The following is a 26,627-nucleotide window of genomic DNA, read 5'->3' on the forward strand; positions in this document are numbered from 1 at the left end:
GGATACCCCATTTGTTGAGTGCCACTGAGGGCATATTTTGCTAAACTGCTGCTCCAGGTATTTTTGTTTGGAAAATCTATCACAGTAGGGCACGGCTGTTTATTGGATGAGCAGAAAAAACGATATGTTTGTGGCAACCAGAAAATTTAAAGGTCTTCCAAGTTGTATGAAATGCAGCTGAAGAAACGTTTACATGTTCACAGGATGCCAAGTTGGAGCTAAAATGTGGTAACACACCAGTTGCAAAAACTGTACAGCAGCCATCTCTTGAGGTCAAACCTGGTACCCACATATGCAAGAAAGCTTCAGGACACATAGCTTGTTGTCCTTGTCCCATATCGTCACATAATCTGATCATGTGTGCATTTCACAAGAGGTTCATATTCTGCTAGTTTGGTATTGAGGATTTGCTCATACTCCTCCCGAATTTTATGTTCATAGTCTTTAAAAGATGCTCACATATTATTCTGACTTGTTGGAGGGGAAAAGAGGGCTGGTCCTTCTTCATCGTGGAGGAACCTGGAGAACTAGGGGCTGTGAGTGCTGAGGAATGAGGCTGACTTTCCAAAGTACAAGCTTCACTCTGATTCAGAACAGCTTCTAAATGTCTCCACCTCTGATAAGGACTATATTCTTGTCTTATGTTCTGAAAAGTTTGTTCTAGTGTTGGAAGGCATGGATTGTTGTGGGGCAGGGTGGGGTGCTGCAGAGTCGGTGGTGGGGTCTGCTCTGGAGAAGCGGTGGCGTCTCTGTGTCCGGGGGGCCTGACCCGGAGTGGGGCCGGGCAGAGGGGTGCAGCTCCGCCACTTTGGGGACCAGGACTCCACAGCCCGGCCTTGAACTCCCTGGGCTGTTTCAATGTCGCCCCACACACCGTGCCTCAAGGGCCAGGGACCAGGGACAGACGTGGAGGTAACTGCAGCCCCACCTCCGGCTCCTCAGTGGAGCTCACAAGCCAGGCCGGCTCCAATCCCGAGGCATGCGCTATTTGTAAAAAAAAAAAAAAAATCGATAAGCTGCAATTTATTAAAATGAAAATCTTATGATCTCTGAAAGGAAAAACTCAAAAATAAACAGCAAGCTCCAGACTCAGAAAATCTTGAAAAAAAGGATCTCTTTCCAAAAGATACATGTGAAAAACAATTGTGTTCTAAATATACAAACAACACTTGAAATCAACAATGAAGAAAATAACTTATTTAAGAAAACAGACTGAGTCCCATAATAAACCATTCACCAAATAAGATAGATTTTAGGGGAGGAGCAAGATGGCGGAGGAGTAGGAGATCTAAATTTTGTCTGGTCCTAGGAATTAAGCTAGATAGGGATCAAACCATTTTGAACATCTACGAACTCAACAAGATATCGAAGAGAAGAATAGCAGCAACTCTCTGAACAGAAAAGCGACCACTTTCTGGAAGGTAGGACGTGTGGAGAAGTGAATCCGAGGTGATATTTGGGAAGACAGACGGTGGGGGAGGGGGCCTCCGTCAGCCGTTTCTGGCAAGTGATAGAGGAGCCGAGCACAAAATTGGAACTTTGAGAAGTCGGCTCCACTGAGGGACGTTGCTCCAGTGGCTAAGCGGGGGGTGGAACCCTTGTGGGACAGTGTGGTCTCAAGACCCTTGGAGTCACAGAAAGACCAGGGGTTCCTGAGTGTGGCCAAGCTCCCAGGTAGTGGAGCGGGGAAGCCGGCTGCAGAGACAGAGCTGAGGAGTCAGCGCTCAGCTCAGGGTTGCCATAAACTGTGATCCGGGGCACAGTCGGGCCACTGCTCCTCCAGCAGGGACCCAACAAGTGGCAGATCCGGGGAAATTCCCCTTCCTCCCCTGGGAGGAGTGGCACAGGAGCCACCTCAGGAACCTGCTGGGTTCAGAGAATCCACACGGGATCGTGTGCCAGAGATAGAAATGCTCCGTCACAGGCCGAGTGATCACGGGGTGCAGCCAGAAACTGGGGAGATGGGAGTGATTGACTGCTTTTTTCTGGGGGCTCACTGAGGAGTGGGGCCCCGAGTTCTTGGCTCCTCTGGGGCGGAGATTGGGAGGGTGCCATTTTCACTCTCTGCCTCCAAAGCTGTACAGAAAGCTTGCAGGGAACAAAAGCTCCTGAGAGCAAACCCAAGCAGATTACTTAGTGCTGCCCCCAGCAAGGGCAGGGTAATTACTCCTTGGGAAAAGACATTTGAGAACCTCGGCAACAGGACCCTTCACCAAAAGATCAGCAAGAACAGCCAGCCGAGGGGCACCTGGGTGGCTCAGTCGTTAGGCGTTTGCCTTCGGCTCAGGTCATGATCCCAGGGTCCCGCATCAGGTTCCCTGCTCCTCCGGAAGCCTGCTTCTCCCTCTCCCACTCCGCCTGCTTGTGTTCCCTCTCTCACTGTGTCTCTCTCTGTCAAATAAATAAATAAAATCTTAAAAAAAAAAAAATCAGTCAGCCATGACCAAGTTTACCAGTCAATCAGAATGGCAGATCTCCAGCACTAGGGGAATACAGCACATGGATTTCATGGCTTTTTTTCCATGATTCTTTGGTCTTTCAAAGTGAATATTTTTAATTTTCTTTTTTTTTTTTTTTGCTTTTTTTTTTTTAATTTTTCTTTTTCCCTTTTTCAACCAACAACTTATCATTCCCTTTTAAAAAAAAATATTTTTCATGTAAGAGTCATATTCTATCCCTTCATAGTAGTTTAACGTTATTTTTTGTATCTCTAGTATATGGCTTTGTTCTAGTCTCCTTCCTGATCACATTCTCACCCTCCTGTTTTTTCTTTATTCCTCTTCTTTCTTTTTTCAAACAACTTATCAATTCTTTTATAATTTTCATCTTTCCAGTCATATTCCATCCCTTCATCGTATTTAACCTTATTTTTGTACATATGTAAGTTTTTCTTTCTTTAAACTTGTGGGAGGCAGTTTCTCCTAACAGACCAAAATACACCCAAAATCTAGTGTGTGGCACTGACGTATGAACCAGCCTGATCATATTTGATCATATCCTGTTTTTTTTTAATCTTTTTAATCTTTTTCTTTTTTTATTTCCCTTTCTTTTCCCCCAGTTTCAGGTCTTTTCTGATTTGTTTAGTGTATATGTTTCTGGGGTCATTGTTACCCTCTTAGCATTTTGTTCTCTCATTCATCTATTGTGCTCTGCACAAAATGACAAGATGAAAAAAATCACCTACTCAATACGGACATTAGTACGATGTTAGACCTAGAGTTCAGAATCATGATTTTAAAGATACTAGCTGGGTTTGAAAAAAGCATGGGAGATATTAGAGAAACCCTTTCTGGAGAAATAAAAGAACTAAAATCTAACCAAGTTGAAATCAAAAAGGCTATTAATCAGGTGCAATCAAAAATGGAGCTCTAACTGCTAGGATAAATGAGGCAGAAGAAAAAATTAGTGATATAGAAGACCAAATGTTGGAAAATAAAGAAGCTGAGAAAAAGAGAGATAACCAACTACTGGATCACGAGGGCAGAATTCGAGAGATAAGTGATACCATAAGACGAAACAATATTAGAATAATTGGGATCCCAGAAGAAGAACAAAGAGGGAGAGGGGCAGAAGGTATATTGGAGCAAATTACAGCAGAGAACTTCCCTAATTTGGGGAAGGAAACAGGCATCAAAATCCAGGAGGGCACAGAGAACCCCCTTCAAAATCAATAAAAATAGGTCAACACTCCAACATCTAATAGTAAAACTTATGAGTCTCAAAGACAAAGAGAAAATCCTGAAGGCAGCTTGGGACAAGAGGTCTGTAACTTACAATGGTAGAAACATTAGATTGGCAACAGACCTATCCACAGAGACCTGGCAGGCCAGAAAGGACTGGCATGATATATTCAGAGCACTAAATGAGAAAAATATGCAGCCAAGAATACTCTATCCAGGTAGGCTGTCATTGAAAATTGAAGGAGAGATAAAAAGCTTCTAGGACAAAGAAAAACTAAAGGAATTTGCAAACGCAAAACCAGCCCTAAAGAAATCTTTAAAGGGGTCCTCTAAGCAAAGAGAGAGCCTAAAAGCAACATAGACCAGAAAGGAACACAGACAATATACGGTAACAGTCACCTTACAGGCAATACAATGGCACTAAATTCATATCTTTCAGTAGTTACCCTGAATGTAAATGGGCTAAATGCCCCAATCAAAAGACATAGGCTATCAGATTGGATTAAAAAACAAGACCCATCTATATGCTGTCTGCAAGAGACTCATTTTAGACCCAAAGAGACCCCGAGATCAAAAGTGAGGGGGTGGAAAACCATTTCCAATGCTAATGGACACCAAAAGAAAGCTGGGGTGGCAATCCTTATATCAGACAAATTAGATTTTAAACCAAAGATTATAAGAGATGAGGAAGGACACTCTATCCTACTTAACGGGTCTATCCAACATGAAGATCTAACAATTGTAAATATCTATGCCTCTAACATGGGAGCAACTACTTCTATAAGGCAATTAATAACAAAGTCTTAAAAAATATTTTTTTTCTTTGCACTAATTTTTAGGATAAAATGCTAAAAATGTTACAAAATGTAACCCTATATGTGTACCTAAAACAAGAAACAATTTTAATACACACATTAAATATGTTGTGTTTGCTTCTAGAAAGGATGAGTACTTTCATTGTACCACAACTAATGTATATATGTAAGTGTATGTATATATATTTCTCACTTCAGTAACAAAGGTTTCAAAACAAACTATTCAATGAACAATGGATATTTCAAGTGGAGTTCCGAAAAGTTTTGTTTTGTTTTTCGAAACTTCCAGATGAGGGCAGAGTGATGCATGTCGTTGTGCTGGTTTGTGATTTAATGTAGTTCTGACATTTTGTTTCCCAAATTCCCTCTCAATTAAGTTTGAAAGGGAGCAAAAACAGAAATTGCTTGTGCCTGCTAGATTGTTTTTGGCCCCTCTACCTCACTTTCTCTATACAGAGGTGTAGCCCTCTCACTCAGACATTCACAATACAAAAAAGATCCAGGGGTACCAGGAGAGGGATGCAATTGATGTATGGAGGTTCTTGCATGCAATATTTGTTTACATCATTGTGCAAGAAAACAGGGATTGTGGATTTCAAATGGAAGTGTTTTCATGATTTAGAACTCATATTAATAGAAACTGAATGTTAGTTCTTAAATAACTCTTAATAAATGTTATTCTTACTAAATAATATTTAATGCATTGAGTATATCAAATAAGTTACATAATGTATTAGTATATTAAAATACATAATAATATATGATTTATTAAATACTAAAATACATTGGTTTATGTTTCTGTTTTATTGAGGTATAATTGATATAATTCTACTGTTCTTAGGTGTACTGCATAAAAATTTGATATATCTATATATTATAAAATAATTACCAAAATAAGTTTAGTTATCATCTGTCACCACCCAGAGCTACAATTCATTTTGTTATGATGAGAACTACTAAAACCTACACTCTCAGCCACTTTCTTATATACAACAGACCATTGTTAACTACAGTCACCATGCTCTACATTACATCACAGGACTTACTTATTTTTAACTTATGTATCATATAACTAGAATTTTTACCTCTTGAACACCTGCACCCTTTTTGCCTATAATTTTTTTATGAATTTTTGATAACTGCTTGTAACCTTGGAATTATAATTTTACTGTTTCATGAAATACAAAAGTTATATGGATAGATCCCATATAACGTGATTGTATTATAAAAGTCAATTTTTATAAGTTCTTAGAATTTTTCATGGGAGGGAACAGTACATTTCTGGATGTATGTATTTATAAAACAAATACCTGTAAAAGTTTTTTTTATTTTCATTGGAGGTTTGGAAAAATCCACTTTCCACTCTTGATGGATAGAAACTTTGATTTTCTTTCTAAAGATATGACTAATGGATAGTCTCTAAGCATTGAATATTGATATAGAAAACACATGCTTCAAGCATTTTTATTACTATCTTTAATGGAGAAAGTGACTTTGAGCATATTTTTCATTGCCTTCAGAACATCTCTTTATTCCTAAAACTGTAGATGATAGGGTTCAGTGTGGGTGTGAGGATGGTATAGAATATTGCCAAATATTTGTCCTGGCCCGGAGTGTGGTATGATTTGGGTCTCATGTATGTGAAAATAAATGGCCCATAGTACATTGTGACCACAATCATGTGGAAGGAACAGGTAGAAAAAGACTTTTTCCGTGCTTCTGATGATTTCATTTGAAGAACAGTAAGGAGAATTTGGACATAAGAAGCAAGGATTAGGGAGGAAGGGACAAGGAGAAAAATTAAGCCACTTACATAAACTCCTCATTCATAGAGTGTTGTGTCCACACAGGACAACTTCAACATGGCAGGGACTTCACATAAAAAGTGATCAATGGCTCTTGGGTCACAGAAGGGAAACTGGAGTGCATAAGCTGTGTGGACTATGAAGTTGACGGTCCCAACAATCCAGTACCCTCTAGCCATGAGAATGCGGACATAGTCATTCATAAGAATGGGATAGTGCAGTGGGTGACAGATGGCTACATAGTGATCATAAGACATTGCCGCCAGGAGAAGACACTCACCACCCAGGAGGGTGAGGCATAGAAATATCTGGAAGCCACAACCTGTGAATGAAATAGTTCTGCTGCCTGACACAAAGTCAGTGACCATTTTGGGAACAATGTTGGAAATATGCAAGATGTCCATGAAAGACAGATGGCTGAGCAGGAAATACATTGGAGTATGGAGTCTTGAGTCCCTGAGGTTAAGGAGGATCATGATTGTGTTTTCTGTTATAGTCATAATAAAAATGATGAATATAAAGGAGATGAAAACTAGACTTGATTGAGAAGAAGAAAAGAGTCCTAAAAGAATGAAATCACTGGTGAAACTGTGATTCTCATGCCGCATCATGAACTCCACTCTTTTCCTAAAATAGAAAAAAATAGAGCTAAAATGCAGTGGCGTAAATCTCAAACTCATTTACATTTAGAAGCATAATAAAATGAGAGTGATGCAGATTTTGCAGTTCAAGTCAACAGACTCTCAACCAGCTTTGGAAGTGGGCTTGGTTTACAACATGGCCATTTATTTGTTTGAATCAACTGATGATATTGGTCTATTGAGAAAGCTGTTAGCTCCATGTAGTCTTAATTCCGTATTCTTAAATGCACTTCAATCTTTTGTCAAAGGTCACTTTTTAAATGAGACCCACCCTGAACAGTGTACTTAAAATCTCAGTAACCCCCGACTTGCCTATTTCTCCTTACTGTGCTGTCCTTTGATGTATTTTTCAAATCACTTTTCATCTTTTACATATTCAATAAACTTATGAACTTCATTTATTTTTTATGGTCATTCTAACTCATCAGAACTTAAACTTCCCAATGTGAAATCGTTGTTTTGCCCTCTGTATAAACTCAATGGCTACACAATGCCTGGTATATAGTAGTTGCTCAATAATATCCTTTATACCTGAATAAATGAATAGCATATGGAACTCAATTTTCTGTCTCATTTTTTATTTGGATAAAGCTTAAAGAAAATGAAATGTATTATTTATACATCTTTCTAAAATAATAAATAATGATATACTATAAAAACTAGCTTAATCTGTATTTATAATTTAATCTGTAATTTGTAAATATCAGCTTTTAAATGTAAAAAATGAAAATTTTATTCAGTTAAAATGAGAATATATTTTAATTTGGCCAGTTTTATTAACTCCTCAAAATTGAATTATATTTCATTAATTCTTTATATAGAGAATCATATTGTTTCCTAAATAATGAAATTGTTTAGATGTGGGTAGTGACTTAAGTGTTCCCTTTACTATATGTGCACAAATTCACTATGTATGATCTATCCCTCAATAAATAGATATACATGCATACATACTTATACACACAGCGAGAATTTAAGGAAACACTGCTGCAAATCATGAAAAATAAATAACATATAAAACAAGTTATTTGCCTTCTTCAAGAACTATTCATAAGTTTGGGGTTCCTGTCTGGCTTAGTCAGTAGAGCATGTGACTCTTGATCTCAGGGTTGTAAGTTCAAGCACCATGAATCTTAAAAACAACAAAAATCTCTTTTAAGTTTGAATGGAATGTGTTTTGGTTTTCCCTTTGGGAAGCAAATGTACAAATATGTCCCTGATAAAATATAAATAATATGTATTTTTCTGTTTTATTGTAGTGATTATTGAGATTCTTCATTATGAAATAAACCTCTACACTCTATTTTGATGGCCTGGAATGTGACCACTGTTTTGCTATAACGTTAGGTATATGAAAAGATTAACCTTTGAATGACGTTGCAGATATATACATGTTTAAGTAGGTCTTGCTGTTTTGACTGGTTTGACCAACAGCTCAGTAAAATTCGGTAAGGACATGGATTGAGATTTAAGGGCATCGATGCCTTCCATGAACTGGTGGATCATAAGTTACTCTTTAAAATCTATGAATAAAAAAAATCAATGAATATTATTGACAACTCAAATTCAATATATCATTATCCAAAGTTGTTGACTTTTTCTCACTGCCAAAAATAATTTTGTCATTCTGGTTTTCCATTTTCCATTAATGATTTCAATTGTTATGCTCATTCTCATTAAAAATCCATACTCGATTTTAGTGTTGAGAAGTGTGGGGGCATCTGAGAGACACAGTCAGTTAAATGCCCACCTCTTGGTTTTGCCTCAGGTTGTCATATCAGGGTCATGAGATCAAGCCCCAGGTCAGGCTGTGCACACAGGTACAGAGTCTGCTTAACACTTTCCCTCCCTTTCCCTGTCTCTCTTTCTCTAAAATAAATAAATCTTAAAAAAAAAAAAAGAAAACAAAAGTATATGTAATGTCTATTTTCTGCAGAACCCCATCACATAGTAGTCCCTGGCCTATTGTAGGTTCTCAGTAAATGTTTGTTCAAGGTATTTTTGACTATGGACTCTGATATCCAAAGTTATCCACAATATATCAATTATATTTACATTTTTAAAGAGTTTGTGCTGCCTCTACAAGAATATTTTGTCTACATTTTGTCTTCAGATATTAGAAGTACTCCATAATAAATTCAACAACTATTTCATCTTCTAGGTTCTGCTACTTTCTTTCCACTTCCATGGGGCACCTGAAGTTCAAGAGCTGAGCTGAGATCGAGTCCAGTGCTTAACCAACTAAGCCCCCCAGGTGTACAACCATCTTTTAAGAATCTTTGCCTAACTGGTCAATCAGGCATCTGGAATATCCTTCCATGATGCTAGAATGATAGATAAAATGATACCTTCTATGCCATCCAGAATGTTGAATGAAATCTGTTCTTGAATCCGAAGAGGTATACTCTAATGGTGAGCTTCCTAACACTATGTTTAAAATTGGGAAGACAAATGTTACATATCCTGTAAAATCTTCCAAATCTGCACTACCCTTATAAAGTTATAGTCTCTTTCTCTCTATGTGACATTAAATATTCTCTGTCTAATAATACTAAATGTAAGTAAAGAGACGTAACATGCAATTTACACCATCCTAACCTCTAGAAGTTTGGAGACTAATTATAGAAGATGCTGTCATCATTAGATACCAAGTCTTTAGCTATAAACACAGTCATATCCCAAACTTGCCTCCCAGGTAAAAGAAAGGCTTCCATGCAGTTTACCTAGTGAATGCAATATGCTCAAATATTTTTTACCCTTTACATTTGTCAAGATTTTGAAAATTCATTATGCAGCACTAATTTGACTTAACTAGTTTGAAAAATACTCTTTTCATTTTTCTGTCACATCTCTCAGGACATGAATAAAACATTCAGAATATCTCCTTAAATTTAAACAGAAGGGAAATTACATTTAAATAGAAGGAAACTATTCAATAAAATTAGTAAGACTACACATCTATTCAATTATTTATATGTTCCTACATTACATCTTTATATTAAAATTTTGACTGTAAGATGAAAGACAAAAATAATAGATCATTACTTCCTGAGTAATATTTATCTTGAGGTGTTTAATGTAGAAATCCTGGGAATATTAAGTCTGATATACATGCTTATATTTATACTAAAAGATAATGCTACTTTGAATATCTTTTATTTTTTCCTTGCTTAATTGTTCTGGCTAGAACTCTCAGTACTATATGGAATAGAAATTTTAAGATGATCATTCTTGTGTTGTTTCTGATCTTAGAGAAACAAAGTTTTCAGCATTTTTAGTATTGATTTATTATGTGGTTTTTTTTTCTATAACTAATGTGTGGAGTGTTTTTATCAAGACAATATGTTGCATTTTATCAGATGTTTTTTCCTGCACCTATTGAGATGATCATATGATTTTTATATCATTTTGTTAAATATATGGTTTATCGTGTTTACTGATTTGTATATGTTGAATCATGTTTATATCCCAGGGATAAATCCCACTTGGTCATTGTGTATGATTCTTTTTAATGTGCTCTTGAATTGGGTTTGCTAGTATTTAATTGAGGCTTTTTTGCAACTATCTTCATTAGGGATATTTGTCTGTAGTTTTGTTTTTGTGGTGTCATTTTCTGGCCTTGGTTTAACAGTAACAGTTCCCTGGTAAGATTGGTAAGATTATTTGCAAGTGTTCCCTGCTCTTCTTTGATTACTGTTTCAGTCTTCCTGTTCTTTCTTCATTTAGATTTTTTATTTCTTTATGATTCAATCTTTGTAGGTTGGATATTTCTAGGAATTTTTTTTTTCTTTTTCTGTTAACAAATTTTTGTAGAGTAACTCTTAATAGAAGTTTCTTATGATTCCTTGTAACTTTGTATTATCTGTTGCTATGTCTCCTCTTTCATTTTTAATTTTGTTTATTTGATTTTTGTCCTTGTGTATCTAACAACAACAAAAAATTTATCTTTTCAAAACCAGCTGTTAGTTTACTGATGTTTTCTATTGCATTTGTATTCTTGATTGCATTTCTTTCTTTCTTTATTTTTTTTTTTAAGATTTTTATTTATTTGACAGAGAGACACAGTGAGAGAGGGAACACAAGCACGGGGAGTGGGAGAGGGAGAAGCAGACTCTTTGCGGAGCAGGGAGCCCAGTGTGGGGCTTGATCCCAGGACCCTGAGGTCATGACCTGAGCCAAAGTATTAGTTTTGGGTCCATGCCTCTTCCAGGAATGAAAATATGCTGTAGTTAATATTGTTGTATAGCAAGAAGTGCAAATGGCAGTGGTTCAAAATAACAATACTAAGTTATTTTCCTCCTAAAGCTTGTTAGGCGAAATTTGACAGACACCTCATTTTTGTGTCAGTTGGGGCATCTCAAGTGGGATCTGGAGATTCATCTCCAAGATAAGTTATATATACTTTATATATAAATATAAATGCATATATATACATCTATAACAACTTATCTGCATAAACTGTTTCATGAACTCATATATTCCAATATGTGAGTAATTCAGCTACACTACCACAAATAATTTTCAAATGATTGCAGCCTAAAGCATATAATTTTACATGGCCTGGAATTGGGTATCTATTTTTACACTGTATTCTTTTAGAATGAATTATGTTTGAGACTGATGTGTGCTGTCATAGTTGGCATATCATTCTCCAGTAATTTAATTTGTTAATTTTAATTGAGAGAATGATGATGGAACAAAGAATTTTATTCTAACATTTCAGTTTCAAGGACCTGGCATTCTCTTTGGGACAAAATCTTGTACTTATCAATATGGAACAGCACTTTTAAAAAAAAAAAAAACCTTGAATATATATAGATATGTTCTTTTGTTTGAGATGATGTGAGATAACTACAGAAATAGACTCAGTAGTTCATTCAGATGTTAAAATTCATATTTTAAGAATTTTGGCAAGAGACCATTTAAATTTGATATTCTTCATTTTAAATGTGCCACTTCCTTAGAATCAAAATATGTAGGGTATAGGTCCTTCTTTTTAAAAATTTTTTTTGTATCCTGCCACATTACTGAATCGCTGGATGAGTTCTAGTAATTTGGGGGTGGAGTCTTCTGGGTTTTCCACATAAAGTATCATGTCATCTGCGAAAAAGAGAGCTTGACTTCTTCTTTGCCAATTTGAATACCTTTTATTTCTTTTTGTTGTCTGATTGCTGTTGCTAGGACTTCTAGTACTATGTTGAACAATACTGGTGAGAGTGGGCACCCTTGATGTGTTCTTGATCTTAAGGGAAAGGCTCTCAGCTTTTCCCCATTGAGGATCATATTCGCTGTGGGCTTTTCATAGATGGATTTTATGAACTTGAGGAATGTTCCCTCTTTCCCTATACTCTGAAGAAAGGGGAATCCTCTCACACTGTTGGTGGGAATGCAAGTTGGTACAGCCACTTTAGAAAACAGTGTGGAGGTGCCTCAAAAATTTAAAACTAGAGCTACCCTAAGACCCAGCAATTGCACTAGTGGGTATTTACCCCAAAGACACAGATGTAGTGAAAAGAAGGTCCATATGCACACCAATGTTCATAACAGCAATGTCCGCAATAGCCAAACTGTGGAAAGAGCCGAGATGCCCTTCAACAGATGAATGGATAAAGAAGACGTGGTCCATATACACAATGGAATATTACTCAGCCATCAGAAAGGATGAATGCCCAACTTTTACATCAACATGGATGGGACTGGAGGAGATTATGCTAAGTGAAATAAGTCAAGCAGGGAAAGTCAATTATCATATGGTTTCACTTATTTGTGGAACATAAGGAATAGCATGGAGGACATTATTAGGAGCAAGGGAAAAATGAAGGGGGTGAAATCAGAGGGAGATGAACCATTAGAGACTATGGACTCTGAGAAACAAACCGAGGGTTTTAGAGGGGAAGGGGTGGGGGGATGGGTTAGCCCGGTGATGGGTATCAAGGAGGGCATGTACTGCATGGAGCACTGGGTGTTACACAAAAACAGTGAATTGTGGATCGCCACAACAAAAACTAATGATGTATTGTATGGTGACTAACATAATAAAATAAAATTTAAAAAAAAGACAAAAAAAATTTTTTTTGAAAATTAATTATCCTAAAACTTGCAACTCAACAGTTGCAGAAAGATTATAAGACTTCTCCCAAGCCATTCGATTTATGTCCCTTATTGAAACACAAAGATGAAGCCTTCAGCCCTAGGACATTCATTGGGAACAAAGATGATTTCTTATCTATATAAGTCAATAGAAAATATTTATTTTAATCTGTGGGAAAAGGGACTTTTTTTATCTTAATTACTATTATGAATAAATCTATTGTCTGTGTTGATTTATGTGGTTAATTCTATCATGTGTGAATTATTTTTTAATTAGTGTTACTTATTTTCAGAGAGAGATGTTCACTTCCACTCTTCATGATTACTGTATGTTTTTTTAAGTAAGTTGTATGTCCATTATGGGTCTTGAACTCATGACCTTGAGATCAACAGTCATATATTTTACTGATTAAGCCAGCCAATGATTGCTACATATTTAAATGTACACAGGTCAATCTGCTTACCTTGTACATAATGATTTTTAACTCACATATACCCTCAGAAAATCCTCTTCTAGCAAAAATTATGACAATATTTCCTACAAGATTTTTATATATTTTTCATATTCATTTAACTTTATTTGAAATTTATTTTATCAAAATTATATAAAACTGAGCTATACATTGCTTTTTTCAAATAAATTATTCACTCTTTAAATAATCCATCCTCAAAATTGCACACACACACACAGAGTTGGTGTTGTTGACACAAAATGAACAAACTTTTTAGAATCTCTAAAAGAAAGGGGTTTTTTTTTTAGTTTTTGTTCTGTTTTTGGTTTTGTTTTTTCCAGCCCAGGTTAGGACAACTTCCTGGGATACCGTCTTTACTAAGGACATAAAACATGAAATGTTCAAATCATTAGGTGAAAGGTATTTCAGAAAGTTATAGACCTTATCTTAGGACTGTAAACTTAGGACTTAGTTTATCTGCAGGACTGTCTGACTTCAGTCTCATGGGAACCAGGGAGGTTCTACACTTAGCCATATGCTTGGAATATGCTCCATTTTAGGTTATTTATAAATGACTCAGATGTACAATTGGTGCCAAGGTCAGAAATTGAATTTGCTGACTCTGGTAATGGTTAAAGTTTGGTTTCCTTGAGATCCAATGAGCAGGGCCCATGCACATTAAAAGTTGAAAATCTCCTTTATTTTATCAATGTCTAGCATATCTTTTACTTACAGTGCCTCAGTCATTTACTCTTATTGCTGAGGTCCAAAGTCCAGAACAAAAATACCATAAGGATGTATGGAATCACGACAAATGTAAATTTTAATGTACTAAGTATAAAATAAATATATTTTTCAATAGTGAAAACTGGCCAAGTGAGAACAAAATATATTGATATAACAAATTTCATAATGGATCCCGTTTGGCTGCTGCCAGTTTATCCAATTCCTCTCGCTATAGACGTCCCAGAAAATGTTTCTCTAGCCATTTTCTCAAAGCCCCCTTGACGTCTTTGTTCCTCACACTGTAGATAAGGGGGTTCAACACAGGTGTGAAGATGGTGTAAGAAGCAGAGACCACCTTGTCATGGGCCACTGAGCGGTAGGATTTGGGCCACACGTAGATGAGTAGGAGAGGGCCACAGAAGAGCCCCACCACAGCCAGGTGAGAGGAGCAGGTGACAAACGCTTTCTTCTGAGCTACAGTGGACCGCATGCGGAGCCCAGCAGCCAAGTGAGACTGTAGGAAGCCAAAAGGAGAGACAGGGATCAAGAGCATCAGGAGGCAACACACATACGTGAAAAACTTTAAAAAGGTAGTGTGGGTACAGGCAAGGTGCGTGAGTGTGGGTGCTTCACAAAAGAAGTGGGTGATTTCTCGAGAATGGCACCAGGCTGCATCAGCCCATCCACCCCTCCCGGAAACCAGGAGCCTGTGGTCACGTGCAAGCAGAGCTTCTGATTCATGAGGATGGGGTAGTGCAGGGGGTGACGTATGGCCACCTAGCGGTCATAGGCCATGGCTGCTAAGAGGAAGCACTCACTCTCTCCCAGCATGGGAAACAGTAAACTCTGGGCTCCACAGCCAGCAGGAGAGATGGACTTGGTGCCCATTAGGTAGTTGGTTGCCATCTGGGGGACTATGGTGGAGACCAGCATCATGTCCACAAGGGAGAGCTGGCTAAGCAGGAAGTACATGGGTGTGTGCCGCTGGGGTCCTCATGGATGAGCACAATCATGAGGGCACTGCCCATCAGGGAGATGAGGAAGATCATGGGAAACAGTAAACTCCGGGCTCCACAGCCAGCAGGAGAGATGGACCTGGTGCCCAGCAGGTAGTTGGTTGCCATTTGGGGGACTATGGTGGAGACCAGCATCATCTCCATGAGGGAGAGCTGGCTAAGCAGGAAGTACATGGGTGTGTGCCGCTGGGGTCCTCGTGGTTGAGCACAATCATAAGGGCATTGCCCATCAGGGAGATGAGGAAGACCATGAGCACCATTGAAAAGAGGAACAGATGGGTCTGAGTGCAGTTAAAGACCCCTAAAAGAATTAAGTATACTGTGTGTTGTCATTTGCATCTTCCATGGTTCCATTCATACCTGGAAGACAAGGAATGAGAGTTGCTTGGAGCTAAGTTTAGGCATTTACTTAAGAAGAGGTGGTCAAATGACATAGAAAGAAAAATGAGACTTGGAGGAATAATTACATCTTTAATCTTTCACTTTGTGACAGGATATTTGCCTTAGCATCCTATCACACTGCTCTGCTGTTATTACACAGTATTTTTTAACCCTAAGATAGTTGCATAACAAGTATCTATCGCAGTACACATTACATTTCTATTATTTCTCTATGTCTTGTTAGTATGCCTCACATAATTTACTCATGATGTTAGGAAATATTACGAAATTCCTGTTTTCTAAAGTTTGTGTACTTCTGTGTTGAAAGAGCCTCATAGTCCCACATTTTAGTCCATATTGATGTGATATATCTCTTAATTATGACTTTTCCATGTTTCTCATATGCTCAAAGTAGTTTCTCAAGATTTCCTTCAGTGCCATGAGGAATTGTTTTAATATCAAAAATACACAAAACTAAATGTAAAACTACTATAACTCAGATTGCAGGTGAGGTACACAAAATGGGTATATTTCTCTATTTTACATGTGCATTCAGCATATGGTTTCAATATACCAGGCTCCCAGCTACCACAGATACTGCTCTGGAGCACCTATCACCATATGGGCCATGTCATCATGGTGTGTACTTGTGATTACAGGGAATTTGTCTCAGTTTAGAGACCTTGCAAGAATTAATTTTTATACCTAATATGTACTCACAGAATGCTGATTTTAATTAAATGTGTGCATTGTAAAAATAAATTTCATAAATGAATATAAACCTAGGGAACATAAAAAAATGTTTTAATTTGCAGCCTTAAACACTTTGTTACCAGTAATCACACATCTTTAAAGATAGGAGATAAATTTATTTATTAACAGATTAAATTAATTAGCAAATTGATTACATTTTAATTATCTGGTTAGTTGGTTAATGATCTAAATGGTTAATTAAGACATGTTCAAATAAGTTTTTGCCCCAAATTACTTTGAAGTACAGCATCACCTGTGAATAAAATAGGAAACATCTCCTTTAATTATAGGGATTAATTGTCTTTTCCCTAAAGCCTCAAACTTTAATTTTTCTTATCTATAAGTATCTATGGTAGTAGAATTAGATGTACATGCAAATGACTTTCTCTTTTATATTTATGTGACATTTGTCTTTTCCTTACAAATTCACTCTTTCAAAGACAGCAATAGATTAATGATTACCAAGATGATTATGTTTGGGATTTATTCATAATCTATACAATATCGACTCCTTATTTCGTTTTTATGTAAATTAATTGGTAAGCAGGGCAAAAAATTTAAGTGGGAAGTATCTTTTGTAAATATTAGCACTGTTTTCAGTGTCTAGCATATATGACCACTAACCATTATATCACTAAATGATATAGAGGTTCTTTTCATCAAAATAGCTATAAATAAGACATTATAATAAGCTTATGAGTTTAGTAAGTTATTAGTTAACTGCTCCATTTTATTACACAATTTATGTATAGCATAACATATTAATGAGTAGGATATTTCTAATTTTCTGTTAATATAATTTATGGCCTCATGCATGCAGCAAGACTTTAGTAAATAAAATAAAGGTAGTACATTTTGGCTCTGAGATAACTGAATCCATAACTTTATAAGTCTCAACAACTGTTGATTTTTGTTTCAGTTCTTCCATGGGATACTATTAGTTATTTTAGGGGCAATAATTAGAGTCAATCACAAAAAGGTGAAAATTAATTTTGTTTAAATTTCAAGTTTATTAATGGTACTGAGCAGAAACTCTTTTAAACTTTTGGATTAATTCTGCAAACTCACTGTTCAGAGGGATCACAACCAACACCAAGGAAATACAAATAATTATAAGAACATATACAAGCAGCTGTATGCCAACAAATTAGGCAATCTGGAAGGAATGGATGCATTCCTAAAAACATATAAACTACCAACACTAAAACAGAAGGAAAGAGAAAACCTGAACAGACCCAAAAGCAGCAAAGAAATTGAAGCAGTAATTAAAAATCTCCCAACAAACAAGAGTCCAGGGCTAGATGGCTTGCAGGGGAATTCTACCAAACATTTAAAGAAGAACTTATATCTCTTCTTCTGAAGATGATTCCAAAAATAGAAATGGAAGGAAAACTTGCAAACTTACTCTATGAGGCCAGCATTATCTTGATCCCAAAACCAGGCAGAAACCCCAACAACAAGGAGAAATACAGACTAATATCCCTCACGAGCATGGATGCCAAAATACTCATCAAGATACTAGCCAATAGGATCCAACAAGATCTTAAAAGGATTATTCACCATGATCAAGTGGGATTTATTCCTGGGTTGCAAGGGTGGTTCAACATTTGCAAATCAAGAAACATGATATATCACATTAACAAAAGAAAAGATAAGAACCCTATGATCCTTTCAAGTAATGCAGAAAAAGCATTTGAAAAATACAGCATCCTTTCTTGATTAAAACTCTCCACAGGGTAGGGATAGAGGGAACATGCCACCATATCACAAAAGCTATATGCCAAAAGCCCACAGCAAATATTATTCTCAATGGGGAAAAACTGAGAGCCTTACCCCTAAAGTTGGGAACATGGCAGGGATGCCCACTCTCACCGCTGTTGCTCACCATAGTACTAGAAGTCCAAGCCTCAGCAATCAGAAAACAAAAAGAAATAAAAGGAATTCAAATTGGAAAAGAAGAAGTCAAACTCTCACTCTTAGCAGATGACATGATATTTTATGTGGAAGACCCCAAAGACTCCACCCCAAAATTGCTAGAACCCATACAGGAATTCAGCAATGTGGCAGGATATAAAATCAACACAAACAAATCATTTTCATTTCTATATACTAATAACGAGACTGAAGAAAGAGAAATTATGGAATTGATGCAATGTACAATTGCACCAAAAACCACAAGATAACTAGGAATAAACCTAGCCAAAGAGGTAAAGGATCTGTACTCTAAAAACTACAAAATACTTATGAAAGAAATGAGGAAGACACAAAGAAATGGAAAAACTTCCCATGCTCATGGGTTGGAAGAATATGCGTTGTTAAAAAGTCTATGCTACCCAGAGCAGTCTACACATTCAATGGATTCCTTTTGAAAATACCACCAACACTTTTCACGGAGCTGGAATAATTAATCCTAGATTTTGGATGGAACTGGTAAAGACCCCAAATAGCCAGAGGAATGTTGAAAAAGAAAATGAAAGGTGGTGGCATCACAATACCTGATTCAAGCTATATTACAAAGCTGTAATCAGCAGAACAGTATGGTTCTGAAACAAAAACAGACTCATAGATCAGTGGAACAGAATAGAGAGCCCAGAAATGGATCCTCAACTCTATAGTCAACTAACCTTCACAAAGCAAGAACCGATATATAATGGGAAAAAGACCGTCTCTTCAACAAATGGTGTTGGGAAAATTGGACATCCCCATGCAGAGGAATGAAATTGGAGCATTTTCTTATACCATACATAAAGATAAATTAAAAATGGATGAAAGAGCTAAATGTGAGACAGGAATCCATCAAAATCCGAGAGGAGAACACGGGCAGCAACCTCTTTGACCTCGGCTGCAGCAACTTCTTTCAAGACATGTCTCCAAAAGCAGGAGAAGGGAAAGCAAAAATGAACTATTGGGACTTCTTCAAAATAAAAATCTTTTGCACAACAAAGGTAAGAGTCCACAAAACTAAAAGGCAACCTACAGAATGGTAGAAGATATTTGCAAATGATATGTCAGATAAGGGTCTCGTATACAAGTTGTATAAGGAACTTACCACTCTCAACACCCAGAAAACAAGGAGTCCAGTCAAGAACTGGGCAGAAGACATGAGCAGACATTTCTCCAAAGGAGACATACAAATGGCCAACAGACACATGAAAAAATGTTCCACATCACTTGTCATCAGGGACATAGAAATCAAAACCACAGTGAAATACCACCTTACACCAGTCAGAATGGCTAAAATTAACAAGTGAGGAAATAACAAATGTTGGCGAGGATGTAATGAAAGGGGAAACCTCTTACAGTGTTGGTGAAAATGCAAGCTGGTGCAGCCACTCTGGAAAACAGTATAGAGGTTCCTCAAGAAGTTAAAAAGAGAGCTTCCCTACAACCCAGCAATTGTGATACTAGGTATTTACCCCAAACACGCAAATGTAGTGATCCGAAGGGGCACCTGCACCCCAATGTTTATAGTAACAGTGTCGACAATAATCAAACTATGGAAATAGTCGAGATGTCCATTGATGGATGAATGGATAAAGACGATGTGATATATATAAACAATAGAATATTACTCAGCCATTGGAAAAGATGTGTACTTACCATTTACATCGGCATGGATGGAACTGGAATGTGCTATGCTAAATGAAATACTTTAATCAGAGAAAGACAATTATCATATGGTTTCATTCATTTGTGGAATATAAGAAACAGTGCAGAGGATCATAGGGGACGGGATGGAATAACAGAACGGGAAGAAATCAGAGAGGAAGACAAACAATGAGAGACTAACTATGGGAGAGAAACTGACAGTTGCTGGAGGAGAGGTGGGTCGGGGGATGGGGTAATTGGGTGATGGGCATTAAGGAGGGCACATGATATGATGAGCACTGGGTGTTATATGCAACTGATGAATTACTGATCTCTACATCTGAAGATGTTGGCTAATTGATTTTAAATTTTAAAACCCTTATATTCATATTTTATTAGATTGTTTGAATTTTTCTTAAAGATTTAAGTAATTTCTTTGCATTTTGTTATTTATGTACATTGTCCTAAATTTTTGTTTATATACTTTGCAAATATATTCCTCAGCCTATTTAAACTACACAGGTAAAAAATTCTGTTATGTCATTTTTGCGTTGATGTTTACGTTTTATATTACATATATTTGGGATGCTTATAAGTTATTATTCATTTCTTGTTAATGGGCTGGATTGCAGAGATTGATTTTCTCACAATAAGTCATCTGTATATTATTCCGATAAAACTACTAGTTTTGATACATAAATTGTTTGAAACTGTGACCATGGTAAGATTGGTATTGTAATTAAACAATCTTTCATCTCTGTCATCAAATATGTGAACCCTACAATATGCATTCTAGAGTTCTCCTCTTTATTTTTTGGTGTGAATAGACAGATCTGCGCCTTTATGGATTTGCTGAATGACAGGAAAGTGATATAAACATTCTTCAATTCAGCCACCCCAGAGTCAGGACATTTTGGAGAAGAGATATGAATTACAAATTGCTTCAATAACAAGAATAAGGAGATAAAACACTAGTCTTCTAACTTACTTGGTATGCAATAGTAAGATTTGGACATGTTATCATCACTCTGAAGTCAGTCTCCTTGTTTCTAGATTCAGGTAATTCATAGTTTGCTAGACAGTTTTCTAGCACTAGCTTCGTTTGTACTGTTGTGGTTCATTTTTTTTTTCAATTTTTTATAAGAACATGATATTTAATTTCTTTCGTAGACTGCTTCCTTGTATGTACTTAGGCTAACACTAAGTGAACTGCTAATCTCCACACATTCACATTTCCTGGAAGAAAGAAGCCATTAAGTGTTGTCACTTAGTGGCAGATGCAGAGCTGGGAATAAAGAGCTGGGACTGAAAATTCAAAACATAGTTATCAAGAGTAGGGACTCTGGTTTTCTGTTTTTGACACTTTCCCCCCCCCCCCAATTACCTTAGCTGTATCCACAGGGTTTGATATTCACAGACGTTTATGAAATAAATGATTATACATATAATTACAAGTGCCAATTGGCACACACACGTTAAAAACTGATGTCCAGTAAGTTTTATCAGCTCTTAAGTTATCTCACGATGATGCGATCAAACCTTTTCATGGCAAGTTCTGATCAATAACCAGCTCATGGGTGCCCAACACATCGGTGGCAAAGCCCAAACTGAACTCCATCCTCTGACTTCATTTGAGCTTTGCTTCCAACAAATTCCACTGAAGTAAGGCCAGAGCAGGTCTTAGTTTCAAACTCACACGTCAGTCCCCATACCCCTTATCTGCCCCTTGTGTCTTCCTCCATTGAATGAGGTCAGTTTCAAAAGGAGTATATGTGGGTAAACAACAGTAAGTCCTGAATGTGAAGAATCCAGCTGAGGGTCTTCGACCAGGGGAATGGGTTATTACCATGGGATTCTTGGGTGGACTTTGAAGGAGAATATAAGGTGGAGGGACACCACTGAGTCTTCCAGGTGTCCCAAACTCCACCAAAGCGAATCTCTCCCAGGTCAAATCCCATCGTGCTGACTGCTCATTTCAAGAGATTTGTGGAGATTAAAATGCAAAGTAGAAAAAGAAGGGGACAGTCTCGGAGTTTGCTGAATGAGGTGAGGGCCAATATATATGTGATGTGAAGGGGCAAAAAGAGGCGTCAGGAAGGGTTGCAGGGATTCAGAGCAAAGGGGATAGTTGCTGCCATCCATGGGCCAATATAAAGCACTGTGGTTCACTTTGTGCTCTATTCTTGTATTTGAAACTATCAGCTAATGCCCATGCTTAAAACTACCTTTAAATATATTTTTTCAGATGATAAGTTACTTTAATTATGATTTTGAAGGCCCTGTGTCGATTTATGATTGAAGAAGAAATGACTTTAAGCTAACAGCATTTTAAATAAAAATTGTGATAACGTCAGACATTTCATTCATTCTATCTTATGTTTCCAAATGAAAAGTCATGTTAAACGTCTTTACAACAAACACTTCCCCAGCAGGAAATTAAAGCTCAGAAAGTTATGTGACTTATTTAATAATGCACATTTTGAAAATTAGAGAACTGTTAGCACTATTGTTCTCCCTGATCCTTCACTCAATACAATGGTTTTCTCAAACTTTATGAGTATAGAAGTACAGATTTGAGGACTAGACTTCTTGTGCTTGAATACCTATTCTACTGATTAGTAGTTGTGTAAGTTTAGATAATTTAAATTTAAATCTGTTTTAATCTCAGCCTTATTATGTGCAAAATGGAATGCAATATAGAATCCTTCTCTTTAAGAGATAATACCATAGCACGACACAATACAATATCTCTACAAAGATTAGCCTTAATATTTTTCTTACTATTATATTTATTAGCTATAAGTAGATATTTCCCACCCAAACATTTTCAAGTAAAATGAATATTTATTTGAAAACTAACATGTCATTTAATTATACATTTTTTTAAAGTCTAGGAATAGTTTCAGTGACATAATATTTACAGTACGTCTGGATTGGAAAATGCATTCAATCCACCATTTATGAATTTCTTAAAACCTAGAACACACACATAACTATGGTAATTCTAATAATTCTAAGGCAATAGGTTCTTGATTATTAATTTTGAAAGTTTCTTCTGTTTTAATATAACATTTTTTAAAAATTGTACTATAACATGGAATTTGATACAAAAAACAATGCCTCCCATTTTAAAAAAAGTAAGCACAAATATTAAAAGATAAAAACTTACTCTTTGGTATTTCCTGTCAACAATTTAATTCAATTGTGAAGGTAGATTTACAATTCAAGAGTATATCTAATCATATGTGTTGTTTTATTGCACATTAAAACAGGAGGGGAGGTGGGTAGGGGGATGGTATAACCGGGTGATGGGCATTAAGGAGGGCACTTGATGTAATGAACACTGGGTATTGTTTGCAGTTGATGAATTGCTAATTTCTACCTCTGAAACTAATAATAAAACAGGATAAAAATCATGTTATTTTATATTCTGTTTGTATAAAATCTATGATTACACAGAATCCAATATCCTTTTAGATTCATTCTTTTATTTCTATCCACGCTTCAATGTGGTTTTCTCAGAAATAGCAAAGCTTCCCCATTCCCATCTGTATGTTCTATGTTAAATGCCTCATGGACCAATATTTCGGGCTGGTCCTTTTCTCAATTAGATCCGAAACATTAAAGCTGAATGACCCTGATTCTCACGTACATGCTACATGTGTAGCAAGTCAGACACAATGAGGACGATAAAAAGTTGTAGAAGATAGTATTCCAGACTATGAGAAACCCTTAATATGCAATGTCTCATCCAATATAACAACAACTAAAATGAGTAGACACTAGTATTATTTTGGAATTGCACATGAAGTAGCTGAAACGTGAGAAGATGATTTGTATCTGGAAAATCAAGGGGGAGAAACCAGGTACCAAGGAGGTAACATCAATCCCAAACCCTGTTTCTGGAAGTTAACTTCCAAAGTTCATATTAGTTCTCTCAGTTTTTTATCCTAACTATAATATTGATAGTGAGAAGGTTGACATATTAACAAACAAAATAAAATACATAATGGACTCTCAAAGTCATAGGCTACACTAAATGGTTATCTTTCATGTAACTGATAAATGGATTCAAAAAAGTGAACTATTTTTTATGCTTTTCTGGATGGATCCATTCCCAGGCTTGGTTCGCCTACAAAATAGATCTCATTACAAATGGGAAATACAGAATAAGTATATTTTTTAATAAATCTGTGAGTGCATTAAAACACATAAAATAACTGTAGGAATGTTGACTGAACCAAGGGAACACATGAACTCCTGTCCTCTCTACAGTTCAAGCTACATTAAGGACCCTCTCCGTAGGTTCCAGGTCATCCACAATTCCAGCAGGGAGAAGTGAGGTGGTGAAGTGCCATGAGCTTGTGCTTCAGTCAGAGCACAATTCTAAGATGTATTCCAACAACTGCAAGTTCTGTGAAGTAAAGCACATTCTTACATCCTCTGGGTCTCAAGTTTGTGTTTTAAAAGTATGTCCTTAAAAATGCATAAAAATAAATAAAAACGAGTCATTAATTATATGGTTAATGCAAGAAGAAAGTAAGATCGTGTATAGTGAGTACTTAATTGAGCACTTGAAATTAGCAGGTATCAGTAAATAGTAGCTACGACTGCTTTCATGTACTCAAATAATTTTTCCTAGGGGAAACGGATGAATAGAGGAGGTAAATGATGAAATCAAATACATCCACCTAATTTGGGGTTCGAGCAGGAACCAAATTTCAAGTTTCTTGGAAAATTCATCATATATTCTGCATAATTCATATTTGGTAGAGAGATTTACATAATTATAGAAAATGTACATTCTCAGAGGAAATTAAAGAAACAGATTAAACAAAATAATTATTTTGATATCTTTATGACTGGATTTATTTTTTCTTTGTAACATAAATTACCAGTTAGAATATGGTAATAAATAATTGTAGGATAATAATGAAAATTGTCTGTATTTCAGTTTGAAAATTTTAAGTGAGAACAGTAAGACTACCATTGTCCCTTGGAATCACTGATATATGTTCTTCCAGATATCATTCTAAAATATAACCCAAAAGAAAATGAAAAACACCCTATTTCCACAAAATATTTTTCACATTTTTTTCAATGAGTAAGAAGAAGTTATATCATGAAAGTGTTAAAATTACCACTATGCAACATAATATAACAGCAAAATGGCATTAAATTGAGAGAAGCAAATCCATGTTTAAAAATTTATAAAATCTTTTTGACAAAGAGTAAAAGAGAATAGTTATGGGGTCATTGAGTGAAATCCTCATATTTGAATTTCTCTGTTTTTCTATGGATGCTTTTCCATGGATTATTACTCCTTAAAATTACAGAACTAAATAGACAAAACCAGAAGCACTAGAGAACATGTTTTATGCACCCAGTTTCAAAGTCCTGGAACTCACCTGTTTCAGCGGAAGCCACCATAAAGAGGTGTCTAATGGTCCATAGCTCCGGCACCCAAATCACTATTAGGAATTCAGAAAGTGCTTCCGTTCTCATATAAAGTGTGTGTCACCTGGCTAAAACCTAAGGAGTTCTGAGTTCCAGGCTCTGGAAATGCCTGTAGGAAGGTATTTAAAGTAATACAGATGACCAAACACCTTCTCCATTTATTATCTCCATGTGGCTTATTTTAAAATCTCAGGATAGTTGATCCCTGAAGAAATGTCCTGTTTGACTCACATAATGCTAAAACCAGGATATGACGAACCTAAAAGTGGCAGCTGCTGCATAATAGTCTTAAAGGAGGGGACGTATGCAAACTAACCAGGAATGCCTTCAATCCTGCCAGCCTATATTTTAGCAATAACCAATGCGTCAAGAAAATCTGGTAATTACATAGGGGACAGAGTGAAATATATCCGCCCCTTAAAAAAAATCTTCCAAAAAGGGAAGACTAAATTCAACCTTTATGTTCTTCAAACTTTCAGATATATGATTTGGGATAAGTTACATGTGCAACCTAAGCTCCAGCTTAATCATCTATAAAAGGGGGATAATAATGTCTCTTTATAGTGTTATTTATTGAGTTAAATTATACAGTGAATAGGAAGCACTATATATATCAAATATACATTTGCTTTCTTCTTTCTTTTTGCTCAAGCAGAGATTTGTTTTTTTTTTTTTTTAATTTGATTGATAGATAGTAATAAGGGAAGGAAATAAAAAAAAATATACCTGGCAACAAATGCTTTCATAAAAGTTGGAGATCATCAAAATGGTTTACTAATGACCAAAACATAACTATTCAGTATTACCTTAAGTTAATTAAATTAAATTCATTAATTTTAGAATTCCCCAAAACAATATATAAAGGGTTTTTTAAATTTTATCTTTATACAGGTATTTACCAATAGATACAGTCAATGAAGTGAGACATGAGGGGGAAAAATATATATATATATATATTACATGTATATATATGCATATATATATGACATACATATATGAATCAAAGGCTGGCAATTCTGGATAAGTTATTTAAATAAGAGAAAACAGCAATATTGACTAATAATGATATAAATAACAGCACTAACAATTTTCAAAAGTATATTTATTGAAGAATTACTGAGTGATGTGCACTGTGCTTAAAGGTGTATTTTCATGATTCTACTTAAATAGGACTAAGGAAAAACCCTCTATTACATAACTCAACAGCACCCTATAGTTCACTG

General features: G+C 36.1%; 3 pseudogenes; all 3 read right to left on the bottom strand.

The window, feature by feature from the left end:
• Positions 1–305: 305 nt before the first annotated feature.
• On the bottom strand, positions 306–871 carry LOC135365280 (akirin-1-like; annotated as a pseudogene).
• A 5,078-nt stretch (positions 872–5,949) lies between these two features.
• LOC123842658 (olfactory receptor 2AJ1-like) lies at positions 5,950–6,911 on the bottom strand (annotated as a pseudogene).
• Positions 6,912–14,438: 7,527 nt separating this feature from the next.
• On the bottom strand, positions 14,439–21,905 carry LOC135365273 (olfactory receptor 2T8-like; annotated as a pseudogene).
• Positions 21,906–26,627: the final 4,722 nt, after the last annotated feature.

This window comes from Mirounga angustirostris, unplaced genomic scaffold (genome assembly GCF_029215605.1).
Source record: "Mirounga angustirostris isolate CCGP_5_RB_7025 unplaced genomic scaffold, mMirAng1.0.hap1 SCAF_7, whole genome shotgun sequence".
Taxonomy (NCBI): Eukaryota; Metazoa; Chordata; class Mammalia; order Carnivora; family Phocidae; genus Mirounga; species Mirounga angustirostris.